The sequence below is a fragment of the Athene noctua genome, chromosome 2, assembly GCF_965140245.1.
Source record: "Athene noctua chromosome 2, bAthNoc1.hap1.1, whole genome shotgun sequence".
Classification (NCBI taxonomy): Eukaryota; Metazoa; Chordata; class Aves; order Strigiformes; family Strigidae; genus Athene; species Athene noctua.
In genome coordinates this window covers 69,322,420-69,336,744 of record NC_134038.1, presented here as the reverse complement: position 1 = coordinate 69,336,744, position 14,325 = coordinate 69,322,420, and positions in this window count along the sequence as shown.

Genomic DNA, 14,325 nt, shown 5'->3' with positions numbered 1-14,325 from the left:
ATTTATATTATATACCTTGTGGAAAACAACTTCTGCAGCCTATGTGTGAGTAGTTCTGTAGTTCTGTACACAAACACATTTGAAAGAAATGAGGTCCTTCTATGTTAATATGTACCAGTAAAAGATTTATCATTATATAACAACAAAACTAATCAAAACCAATGATAAAAAGCAATCTGAAACATTGATATGTAAAGAATAAATTTACATAGGCAACTCAGAGTTACATTAAAAGGAAAAGAAGAGCACCAACTTGAAATAATTTTGAGAATGTAAAATATTTTTCAAACGTTTCAGGAGATAAACTTTTGGTAACAATTTACTGAAATTATTTTTAGCAAATATAGAAAAAAAGTAAAAATACTTAATAATTCCTGATTTTTTCTGCTAGTATATGTCAAATGTTGAAGAAAATCTATGTCAAAATTTCAAAGACTTTTTGAGAAAATATGGAAAATAATTTCTTACTTGAAAAAAGTTACTTGGAACTTAACTTTTTATCTTTTTCACACTACTTGCCAAGTGACCACAGTTGAGTTATGCAGTTATGTTTGCAGAAAGCTAATTGTAGCATGACTGCTTGACAGAATTGGAAAACACTTTTTATTGCTTTCTGAAGGCAATAAAACAGAAACTTATTCATAACAGTTTTAATCCTCCCAAATAGAAACAGCTTTACATGTCCAGTAAGACTAATTCTGAATATGAAATATCACTCAAATTTTAAAGAAGACAATTAATTTCAAAAGAATAAGAATCTTAAATAATAAATGTACATGAATGGAAATATTTCATTTAGAAAAATATTTCATATGAATTATTCACTAAGAATAGGATCCACAAAGCTGCTTAGAAAGTCTGCAGGGATCTGAGTGTTTCAAAACAAATCTACAGACCCCGTCTAACACTGATAATGTCAGCATCCACAGACACTGTGACTTTTCCTCTACCACACCCTTCAACTACAGATGTGTCTTCTTAAGTCATGCTCTGAATGAGGCATAGGGATTTTGTGAAGTGTGTTTCATTAATATGATGAACTTCACAATACCCACGAATTTTACAGGGGCCACTTTTTATGATAGCTACTTCATAGTTCTGACTTGGTCATCTTACATTCTGACCTTCATATTTCAGGAAAATCTATGTGTGGAGAGGACACTTATTTTCCTGCATGGTGTTCCACTGACTTCAGTGGAGATTGAAACAAGCTGTGTCACCATGGGTCTAATTACAGGCGCACTGTAAATAAGAGTAAACATTAATACAGAATAACCTGTAAAGTTGCTCTCTAGAACCCGCTGATTGAAAGATTTCCTCTCTCCCTTCCTTCAGTCATAACAGCTGTAAAACTATCTCATATTTTGATAAGGAAGATACTTTAAAAAAATAAACCAAACAAAACTGAATTGGTACATTTTGGGTCTTGGAAAGAAATCAAAGTTTGGATAGGCTGACAGTGGTATTTTGACAGATCTGGAGGTCAATTTTTTAGCACTTTTCACCTTTACTTTTCCTGTTATTAAATGAATAATATATCCTAATTTTTCATATGTATGTCTGCATAGGTTAATTTCTTTACAGTTTTCTATAATTTGTGGCTGTGCATTTTTATTATAAACACCATTTGTAAAGAAGATATTTATTGAGAAGAAATGTAATATGGCATATAAAGGCTGTAACATTGCAAGATCTTGCCAAGCGTACACGGCAGCAGCACACACAGGGAAATTGTTGCTCTTTGGGGGGATGTCTGAGTGGAGATTAACCAGGAGGAAAAGCATGGGTGAGCATTGCTCATTCTTTAGCATTAAATGGAAGTAAGACTTGAAATGTTTGCATTGTTTAATTCTGTAAAGTGCTGGCTAGAAAGAGGGCAGCATAAAGACTGGAAATGGTAATATTTGGAAAGCTGTCAGCTTAGGTGCAAACCACATCATGAGGCTAATAGGATTCTTCATAAATGTCACTTCCACAAAACAGAAAGAAACTGGCAGATGTCCAGGAGCACTCTAACACGGGATGGGATTCATCTCCACTTCTCTGTTCAATACTTTCCATCCAGCTCTTAAGAGGTATGTGGCTCTATATATAGCATTTTAAAGGTGAAATACAGATTAGCATACTGATTTTAGGCCTATTAATTTATTATGCTTGTTTTAGTCCATTCTTAGGTAGCTACCACAAGAGGATGAGAGAGGGTAGACTACTTTGTTGATTACTGCCATGCTTCTACCTGGTTAGGTGAGGCACGTTTTTTATTACACTGTTTGAGCATCTTTTCTTTTAGTTAATCTGCCAAGATCCTATTGTTGAACCATCTTTGAATGAAAGCTGTATCAGATCAAGACTGACACTTCTATATTTTTGTCTTTGGAGTCTTGCCCTCATTTCTCACATTTGATACATATACATGATTTTTTGGCTCACTGCATCCATGCCCATCTGTTGCAGTGGCACTGTGCCCAGCATTCACAAGTGGATCAGATTGTTCAGCATGATATAGCTGGTGGTAATTCTAGGGGACAGTCTTCCAAACACTGGAATTCCTCCCCCTGGAAGACAAACTGAAGAATCAGTATTGTATGGCTCATTACAACTGGTTGCACCCATCAGATTTAGTGTGCCACAGAACAACTAAAGACAGGAGAAAAGGAGATACAGGCTTCTTGGGAACTGTTACAGTGAAAGAAAAAACCCTTTACTTGGAAAAGAGATCCTGCAGTCCTTGTGAAGGATCCTTCCTATAACCAGGTTACTGGATACTTCCTAAACCAGAGTTTACTTTCCTATAACCAGAGAAAAATGTCTGCAGACCTTGTTTGTGAACAACATATATAGGAATCACAACTGTTAATTACACTTCAGCATTACCCTTCACCATAAAGGTAACTTCCAACATAAGGCCCACTGCTGTCTTTACAGGTTGTGATGTTTGCAGTTCTATTTTGTCAGCAGCAACACATTTTATTTAAGCAAATAATTTTGCTTATGTGATAACTGGGGCTAATCCTCAGCTGCAAGAGATGAACACAATCATAAAAAATTAATAGAGCTATAGGTTATTTATACCAGTTAAGCTTATACCCCTTTGTATAAGACTTTTTAAAATGTTGGGACAATAGCACTTGTCTCATTGGCAAAATGCAGTGCTAGCTTGAACTCTAAGGCAATTGCGGAGATTTTTAAGAAAGAATATTAATATTTTTTTATTGCATTGAACACTCAGCTGAAAAGCTTACCAAGAACAATAGCCTTCATTATTTTTATTGCATATAGTTTCCTTGTTAGTATTTTTCAGATTTCTATGTTCAGGTTACTACAGACATCTGTAAAAACACAAGACTGCAATGATTTATAGAATCATTGATTTTAGGGAAAGAAGGAACTATTATGACTGCCTAACCTGAGCTCTTATGTAACACAAGACTAAATGATTCCCATTTCAAGACACTGCTTGAAGTTTTGCTTGAAGTACCTCTTGCCCTTTCAGTTTATAAAGCCTATGAAATACTAATGGGTGTAGTCTTCTGTTATGTATTGATGCATGAAAAAGGGGAAAATAAACTTTTGAGAGCTCCTACACAGTAAAGACAGAAATAAAACTATTGTAAAGAATTACACAAACGAAAATGACACACAGAACCACAAGACTTACACAGGGTTATAAGTGGAGCAGAGTTTGTTCTTGCAAAAGCAGATGTAATACACTCATGCATAAGGCCCCTTGCTTCAGTAATTAAAAATGATAGAACATGAATTCAAAAGTTTGCAGCACCAAGACATAGACCTTCCAATTCCCTGCATAAAATACATCTACATAAGTGATTTATACTTCCTGTGACTGAATTGATAGAACAATATCATTTAAACATGGCAGCAAATAATTTTTTTGTCTCTGATACATACTTGTATGAGTTTTTAAAATAATATTAACACGAATTACTTAGATATTATGACAAAAGAAATACAGCCTGCCAAAAATTAGCAAGGAAAGAGAGATTTATCTTAATGATTCATTTTATCTAGATGAAACTACTTCCTTGAGAACAATGTTTGTCATCAGAAAACAAATAGGTTTACAGGTCATGTGAAATTCATAAAATGAATTGCAAAATATTATGTTTAAAGTCAATGAAAGTCCCAGTGTATGAAGTGACCAGACAGTAATTCAGTAGATTTGACTTTAACAAGAGAAAGTAACCCCACTGACTATGACACTGAACTCTAACAGACATGTAAAGCATAGTGGGGTGAAAAAGATCTGTCATTCTAGAAACATGGAGGGATAAAATGATAACAGGTGATAGTAAAGCTCTTTGAATCTGCGGGATTGTCCATTTTCTCTTTCTTTCATGCTTAGAGCACATTGTCCCTGTTCAGGATGTTCACAATTTAGTCTGATTTGTTCAATAAAAGGAAGATTATCTTGACATCATAAATAAGTTTAGGTTTTTTCATTGTTGTTGTTGAAACATTTCTTCTGCTTCCAAAGTAATTTTACCTCTAATAAATGGCATTTTGTTGGCTTTTCAAGTTGTTGGTAAGAAGACTAGGACAACCAAATAATTCTAGGAGTAAGAGGAAAATAGCCTAAAGACTAAATACCTGGTTTTGATCAAATGACATCGACGAAGCTGTTCTTACCCAGCAGACCAGAAAATTCTCAGAGATAGGAAGCAAGTCATGGAATCCTCTTGTTAAGACAGATGAATAAATAAGTTTATTTCTCAGATTTTGTTATCAGTGATGCCCATTCACCCCAGGCAGAATTTGGCCTTATAATGAAAGATTTTAGCTAAAGAGTCAAAATGAGTCAAAGTTTTGTGTTCTTGGTCAAGATTACATTCTTTGACATTAAATTTAAATGCTTCAATATAATTTATCATTCTAGATTTACTACTACATACTGCATGCTCACTGAAAACAACCAGAAAAAGGAATAAAATAGGGATTTTAAGAGTGGCATTTGTATTTTGGACAGACACAATTTTCATGCACTCCTACAACTACCTACCTGTTTAACTGATTTTTTAAAAAATGGGATATCTCCTGAAAGAATATAGGTGAAAGGATATTAGAGCATATTCTGTTACTGGACAGTGACCAACTCTGAGTGACATGCTTATTTCCTCTTACAATTCATTGTTTTATGCATTATATTTTTCTCTTTAAAGAAACATCATTTAATATAATGTATTTTAAACCTTTACAGCAAAGTTCTTTTTGTGGGGAAGAATGGCACCTTTGTAAGAATTTGTCTTTTCTAATGTTATACCCTCCATGTACTAGACTTCAGAGAGTTCAAATCCGAAGTTGTTACAATGGCTTCAAAGTCTTAGACTGAAAACTGAAAATAAAACAAGTTAGTAGGGACAGGGGGAAGGAGAAGGAGAAAAGCTTCTGTAACGAACTGCTTATGACAGAAATGAAATTACTATTTGAAAGTATTTTTATTACGCTCACTCAAATTACTAATGGCTCACTCAATCAAAAAATATTTCAGTACATTCATGCCTTCTACCTTTACTGGTAATATCAAACAGTTTGTACAAGACAGCTCTCAAGCTACTCTTCTATGTCAGTTGTGATGACTCATCAGAACACCTCCCTCAAAAAAACCCCAACATTAACATACCACTGTTTATACAGAGGTACATAAGGTCCCTAGAATTACTTGTCTTCCCTCTGACTTCTAATATGAGAATGCCTACCACCTCAGCTAGTGTCACTGTGCTATTGAATACTACTTCTAGTACTGTACATTAGGGAAGGTGGAAGACAAGTGAAAAGCGCTTTTTTTTTTTTTTTTTTTAAATTTGAGAAAATATGTCATTCTGAATGCCAAAATAGTGAAAACTTCAGAAATTACATGACAAATCCAGACACGTCAAGCACTCAGTATAGAATAAACCTTCTATTTAAGGGAGAGATACCACAGACACATATATGTGTTCAGTTTTACATATTCAAATAGCTGTTGAAAAGTAATTGGTTCATCCGTATTTGGATAAGACTGAAAAACATAGTATAGACTATGACTCTGAGGACAGTTTTTCCATAGCAGGAATCATGAGCTATCTCAAACCTCTAAAAGATATTGCTTTTTTATGCTGGAGTTCCTTGAACTTTTGAAAGAGAAAGATAACTCCTCAAGGAAAAAAACCCAACTATATAGAAATAGTTAAAAATACATATTCAAAGAGCCATTGTTAAGGATCAGCATTAGTTCCTATCTCATCTATTGTTCCAGCATATGAAAAATTAAATTTTTTTTTGAGGTGTTTTGATGCAATCTTATCAAGTGATACTGGGACTTTAAAGATTTCATACAAATCTGGAATAATTTATTTGCCATTTGATTTCACTCCAAAATACTGCTATTACAGTCAGAATTTTAAATGCAGGGTGATAAATGAGAGTACCTGGGGGTATGTTGTTTTTTGCCTTAAATTGCTGCACTGGAGATGGTGCATCTTGGATCAGCCTTCAAATGAGCTTGGTTTATGAGGTGATTAAGAGATTTTCTTCTTTTTGATTTTTAATCTTGAGAGAACAAAATTGATCTATAATGAAAAGTTTTATCTTCCTATTTCTAGAACATATTACATTTCTATAACACCTTCCAATGACAATGCTCCTTATTTTTCCCCACTGCTGTTAAAAAGTCCATTCATTTGGGCTAGTATAAGCCTTTATTATATTTCTCCCCTCATCTATCCTTCAGTTAATAAAACCATAGGTGGTAATCCACAGTGTTTGTGTCCCATTTCTGTGTACAATATGTGTGTAACTGTAGTGGTGCAGGGAATAGTCAATGGACATTAACTATGTTAAACAAGAAGCATTGTCTCCTCAAGCATGAACCACAGATTCCCACAGAAATTCTCTAAATCAAGTGCTGAGTAGATTTTTGTCTTCCTGGCTATTTTGTTATCTCTGTTGTAAGACCCTTGGTTTTTTGGCAGTTTTGAACAGATATTGTGATAGACACCATGGTAAACAGCTCTCTTATTGTATTTTGTACTAGGATATTGAACATTTTCCTGAGCAAAGTGCAATGTGATGCCAAGTATTTCCATCCCCTGCAGCTTCTTACAAAGGGAACCAGTCCACAGCTTGCTAATAGAGATGGAGGAGCTCTTCCTTGTAAGCTTTCAAAATAATCCATTTTAAAAGACTGTTTCAGCATAATAAATGCTTGGTGACTTGAAATCCCAGTGGGTTTTGAAGAAACAAATACTGTACTGTATATGCCGAATCTGTACAATTTGAGCTTTGCACTTGAAGTACTGTAGTCATGTCCTTGCACTGATAATAACAGTCTTTTCAGGTACAAAAGAACTAATTTATAGTTACAAATAAGAAACCAGAATTAGCTGTGATTTAATATTTCTTTATATATAGCATGCTTTCTACCTTTGTTATAACTGGATATATCAAACATACCCATTCCATAGATACAGATGTATGATGCACATAGGAGGAAAAGAAACATGAACTAAAGAAACATTATGTTTGTATCAAGTTTATGCTGTTTAAGTATTGAAACTGGTTGAAGTTTAATGGCTCTGTGTGCGGCTCTGATTTTTTTCCTCTGTCTTTGTTAGGTTAATTCAGCTTCAATAACAAGCCTTTTCTGTCCTGCAACCAAATACCTCCAAATGTACAGCAAGGGAAACTGGCATTTCAAATTAAGGGAAACAGTGAACCAAAACAAGAACACAATAAAAGAAAGAGCAGGGTGATACATGTAAATGATGTACTCACTGGGAACTAACAGCAGTAGCTTGCAGTGAAGGGATTTAGCTCTCTGTTAATTCAACTGATAGGGAGACAGGCATATTTGGGAAGAGGCTTGGCCAGGTTCCTTAAGCTCACAAAAGCTTTAGTGGTTACATCATCAGGGGGCTTTGGGATTTTTTAAAAACTTGTTACTGTAGTTCGGTAAAAAGAGAAATCTTTCACTTTTATATGATGGAGATATTTCATTGAAAATAATCTTTTAATAAGTCATCTATCAGTTGAAGCCACTTGAAGTATTTTCATTTTAGCAGAATAATGAGTAAAACTATCTTTCTTTCTGTAATTCTCTACTTGTGGTTTTGTACAGTTCCTTTAGGAGTCCAGCAGCACGGATTTAGGGTACAAAGTCTGACCAAGGGGGATGTATTTGTTGGCTTGCTTACTGTATGTGAGTTTCTTCTGCATAGTAACTACTTATGGTACCATACTGGAGAGGGATTAAGATGTTTTATATTCTGTGTGTGCATTGGAGAGGATGTGTTTTACCTAATCTTGTTTAGCCACCATGCAGACAGCTTTGAGGATTTTTTTTATCCCAGTATCCTTTAAAACCTGCAGATCTTTGGAAAGGGAAGGTATTTCCATTTCTTTCGTTTGCTTTTCAAAAGTGCAGAGCTTGGCCTTTATCTTGAGGAGCAAAGAAGAAAATACTAAGCATGGCACTCCTGCCTACAGGCTTGGTACTTGTTAAATGTTTTGGGCAATTTAACGTAGGTGGGAAAGATTGAACTGCTCTCAGAAATTTGTCTTCATATTTTGTATGAAAGCAAAATAATATGTTCTTAAGTTCTTTGATGCTAATTGGATAAAATATAGGTCTATAGATTGAGTGCCCTCGAAAGTATAGCAGATGTTCATTGCTTTGTCTTCAAACAGTCATGTCTGCTGCTTTTTTTACTTGGTACTGTGTGCATGCAGAGGTAGAAAAAGGGAGAAGGAAGAAAGCAAAATGATCACCTGAAACGATGGGATTACTTTTCAAAGAGGAAATCTGTTACCAAAGTCTGAGATCTTTTAAAAATCTTCAAATGCACCACAACTATTTGAGCAAGGGAAGAATTGCAAAGATGCCCAAAGGTATTGCAGGGTTTGACATATATCAAGGTAGCAAGTTAAAGAACTTGAAAGTTTGGAGGGATGCTAGAGGGCTACAGATGCGCTAAAAAAGACAATATGATTATGAGAAAGCAAAAAGGTAACTAGCTTGTTTCTTGTTTCTTGTCTCTGCTATGTTGCTGTTATCACAGTAGCATTTTGATTGTTCTCATAACAGACTCTCAGATTTTTATTCCTTCCTTGGGATCTGGTTCTGCACTTTTGCTGTCCTTATATCCCTCACTGAAGGTGCCACTACTCTTTGTCTGTGAATGTGGATCTATATGCATGTGGCTTCATATGTTCATAATGAAAATAATAATATTTTTAATTAAAGTGTGGTAAGTTTGTAGGCAAGTGACCAGGTATCTAGGCGAGAGAATAGGCCACTGACTATTCCCTGATCTGAGGTTAAGCTATGTGGACGGTATAGGAGAAACTGCTGGACATGAGAAATGACTGGACATAATAGATTAGAGTGTTAGAAGATAACAGAAGTTACAGATGGCTGGATTTCATGGGTTATAGGGAGTTATGTGAGAAATGGCCCAAAACCAAAAGAAAAGCAAACTGGAGTATTGGGGTGTTTCTGGGTAGTAGAATTTTGCAAGGCCAACATCCCATCAATAGGTAGTGCCATCAGTAGTACATAAGGCCAAGATCACCTCGGCAACAGCATCAGAAATTTGTGCATGGATGTAGCAAAACTGGGATTAACAAGGAAAAGGTAGTTAAAGATGTATTGTTTGGAGAAGATTAGGGCAGAGAAACAGAAATTGAAGGGAAGACGAAGATCAAGAAATAGGAAAAGGATAATAAAGTGCTATATAAGTTTCATGGATTCTCACTCAAGGTGTCTTATCAGTGAATGTTGAAAACTCCGGAGAATGTTTATATACTAGTGATACTAAAATAGCAGCTATCCACAACTTATCAAAGAGTCTTTTGATTTTTAGGAGAATTCTAAGTCAAATCTGCAAAAGTGAGTTAAAGAGAAAGACCTCTTTCTGTCTTACCAGATGCAGATTGGTAGACCAGCTATTACTCTAGTTTGATTAAAGTCTATTTCATCTGAACGAGTATAGATGAAACTATTTAACTGCTAGCTTATTTCAAGAAATTTTTCTTACTGAGGTCATTCACTTCTACCTTTTATCTAAACAGTGAAAAATATACATCAGAAAAATATCAATTCAAGAACCAAAACCTATTTAACAGGAAATCAGAGAAATCCCAGATAAAATAAGGCTGACATGGTACTGTGCAGCTACAGTAGGAAAGTTGCAAGAGGAGTCACTGCATACTAGTGGACCTATGAAAGACCTATTAAAGGGAAGAACAACATGAATGAATGAAGAGGAAAGTCCCAAGCGTCCAAAAAGGAAGATTAACAAGGTAGTAGGAGAAGAGGACTAGAATGAAAAAGTTCTTTAGCTTCAGAAATGAGGACATAATAAAATAAGAAAGAGTAAGATAGGACTGGAAATCGTGCTCTAGGTCAGTAAAATCAGTTCTATGGCATGACAGTCAGTCATGTCCTAAATTCTGTCTCATAATGGGTTTACTCTCTATGTCTTTTTGCTGAGTTACTGGAAAGACTTTTCACTCTCATGCTAACTGAGAGTGGTCAAATGCTGAAACAGATTGTCCAGAGCGATTGTGTTGTATTTGTCCTTCAAGGCATTCAAAACCCAACCAGACAAGGTTCCCAGCAATCTGCTCAAACTGACCCCGAGTTGAGTAGTTACATTGGACCGTAGGATCTCAAGAGGTCCCTTCCAACCTCAATAATTCTTTGATTAAAATTTTTTATGCTTTTTTTTTGTCCTCATTACTCCTAACATTCCAGAATAGTACCAACCCAGATGAGTTGATGGTTTGTAATTCCTTTGCTCAGATCGTTCAGAAGTGTCTACTTTTTTCTGAAGTGTATTAATAGAGAGAGCAAGAACACTCCTCGGTAGATTTTGTTCTGATGTGTTAACTAAGTTCTTCTAGCATCCTGTCATACAACATGCACAGCACTAGCTTTGTCGTTTGTGCCCCTCTTCTCACTTTAATTCCTCTTTCTTACAGGTGACCAAAACTGAATTAATCCCAGCTTCACAGCTTAATTTACAATATTCCAAATCCTGTGTAAATCCTTTATTGAAACCTAGCCGGAAGTATTCTACGGCATCTGCTTTGTAAAAAAAAAAAGAAGGTGTCAAAGATGGACATCTAATCAGTTTGTCACAATTTACAAACACATCTGTCATTTTATCTTATTTATTATTGTATTTCAACTCATATGCTATTTTTTTTCTATGTCTTTAATCATTTTTCCTTTCAAATACCTTTCTGAAGCCTTTCCTACTATTGAGATATACCATCATGGCTGGACGTATTACTGTATTGTGACTACATCACAAAATTGGATCTAATTATTCTTTCCTGTTTTGTTTGGTTTTTTTTTTTTTCAGTTATTTTTTAAAGAGGATGCCTACCAGCTGTTGTGCCAGGGGCAACACAACAATTGTTTCTTCCAGTATTAAGAAGGTCAAAGTGATTCTTATGTTTCCTCAATTGGTTACCATAAGAAGACACACATATGTTTTAATTAATTACTGTTAGGGCACAAATTCCTCCTACATTACCATTTTCTCCTAAGGTATGAGAAGGTTTTAGGTGGCATTATGTGTAAACTATTACACTCAAAATAGTCTGGAGAATCTAATTGAATTAACATGAGAGTGAAAAGTCTCTCCAGTAATTCAGCCTAAAGATACAGCTCACTGTTTGTGTGAACATAGCCTTCTACAAACAGCAGATAATACAGGCATGAGGATTTGGACAGTGCACACATGATTCTTAAGTGTCAACAGGGAAGTTACTTGCAAACAAGGGAACAATTCACATGAACTCATGATAGAAGAAATCCCAAAAGTTTTCTGACCAGAACTATTATAATGTATGCTAGCTCAGGGATGCAGTCAATCTGCAAATTATGGGTCAGCTGTCAGTGATCTCAAAGCTAGGACTTCTCTCCATGAACAAGATGAGTTCAAGAAGTAATGATAGAGGTATGATCCAGCTCTTAAGAAAAGAAACTCTTTAAACACCTCTTTTCCTGATAAGCAAAATAAAGTTCTCTTCCTAGAAAACCAAACCAGTTTCAGAAATATATCATGATAATTATAACAAAAGATGACAGAGAAATGAGGCAGAAATTCAAAGCATATGAAACAGACAATGACTGAGAATGAAAAAGATCAAAATGTTTGCTACTGTATGATATTGTGAACACTCTCATAAGAAAGAAAATTACTCTAAGAAATCAAAAGCAGGAGAATTTGAACCCAATATGTATGAAGGAAAAAGGTGGTGCAAAGAAAGTTTTTGCAAACTGTTATTCTGTGTTGCTGCTTAGCACCACTTTCTCCTTACTATTCAGAAAGGGGCTGTATGCAAGTCTTTTGTCATCCAGAAAGGGCAAGGTAGGTAGGGCCTGTAAGAATGAATTAACTTAAAAATTGTAATTGATTTGACCTTTATTTCTGTAAGTTCCCATATGCATTTAAACTTCCCCCCTCCCCCCCTTCCCCTCCAGTTTGAAGGACTTAACCTGATAGAAAAGCAGTGAGTTGAAATGTCCAGGAGAGAGAAACATAAAGTACAGAAGACAAGGAAAAACACTGATTGAAAAACACTGGATTGCATGCAGTGTGCTGAGAAACCTCCTTTCAACATCTATATCTCAAATATGGAGCAGTCTTCAGGGACATCTACACAAAGGTGAGGAGTCTGTAGCTAAGCTTGCCTTGTGCAGAAATCAGCTTTCCTTTTCTTCTTATGTTGTCATAAGATGTTGATACCAAAGGGCTAAACTATTAAGGAAAAAGAAAAGTAGACAGGATGTTGCCCTGCAGAGAGAAAGCAAATACAGAATGTAGGTTCTGCCTGACACATACATAAAGAAGTTGGGGTCCTGGAGAGCAAGCATACAAACCAGAATATGTCTTTCTAATTGTATCTTTTTGAAAATTAATTGCTCAGGGACAGTATTATCTTGGCTTCCACTGTATCTTGTGGTATGCCGATGGAGGAAGAAAGGAGGTGTAAGCACAGTGCCTGCCTTTCTCACCCACTTACACAGAAGGATGGGTGCAGATAAGGGAATCTGTTGTATCTCCATAAAGATACACATAATAAATATGCTTTTTTAGCACCTCAAGGCTCTGAATCTCCACAGGTCAGCTCAGGAGAACCAAAACTGTCATCTTAGAAGGAGCAATACTATTAAATTAATATATATTGAAATGGAAATTATCTTTCTTCCTGCTGTAAAAACAGCCCTTCTCTGGATTGGCACAGATTTTTGCTCTAGTAGGACAGCAGAAATATATTTAAGATAAAAAGTAATACCCAAGAAGTGTAAGATTTAGAGAACACTTAGAAGAGAGTTAAGATAGCATATAAAACTGAAACTATTAACTGTAAGGAGAAAGAAATTAATCTGCTTGAAAAGTGGTGAAGAGAACAGGGAAATATCAACATTTCTTTAGATCAAACCCAACGGAGGACACTGGCTACCCAAGAACAACTCAGCTGGATGATACATTCTGGCAGTGGTGAAAACAGATTTAGCTTATATAAATGGGCTTTGCTTCCTCTGAAGTCACTGGAGATAATTGCACATTTAAATCTATTCATGTTATTTCCCCTCCCACAAGTGTGTAGGGAACTAGGTTCTAGGAAAGGAAATGTTACACTGCACACATTTCTGGACCAGCAGGTCTGCCTGACATCCTTCAAGGATGCATGCACCACCACAATCACCAGAGAAATGTATTTACACAATTATAGTGATGAAAAAACCATCAACGCTTGTCCCAAGTAGGATTAAACTCTGAAGGATGTTAGTCTTGCAGACCTCTTTGTGGTCCCTGAGTGAATTTCAGTCAAAATCTAAGAACATAAAGAGAACAGTAATGTTACTAGAACTGCCATAATTCCTTCTCATAATATCTGTCCATTATCAAAAGACAATTTAACCTTTCAACTACTCACCAGCTGAAGAAAAAAATAGGATGTGGTCCAGGAACTTGAGTGATCAGCTGTACTTGTATGGTTTGAGATAATTCTTGGAGATGATTAAATTATGTTCTGGCTACACTGGAAAAATGGTTAAATGGGGGTGTTGCGGAAGATTATCTTCATTATCATGTACATAATATATACCTGTAAGACTATATGGCAGAGAATGACTCTAGCAGGGAAGCACAATTAAGAGTTTAACTTTAATTTCTAATCCTTCTTTAAAACATACCAAAGGTTTATTTTCAGATTGTTATCTTAATTGATAACAAGAAAGTTAAGAATAGTTTGTCAAGAAAATAATAAAGTAGTAGAGATTCAATGGCTTGCACTTACATCATGCTTCCA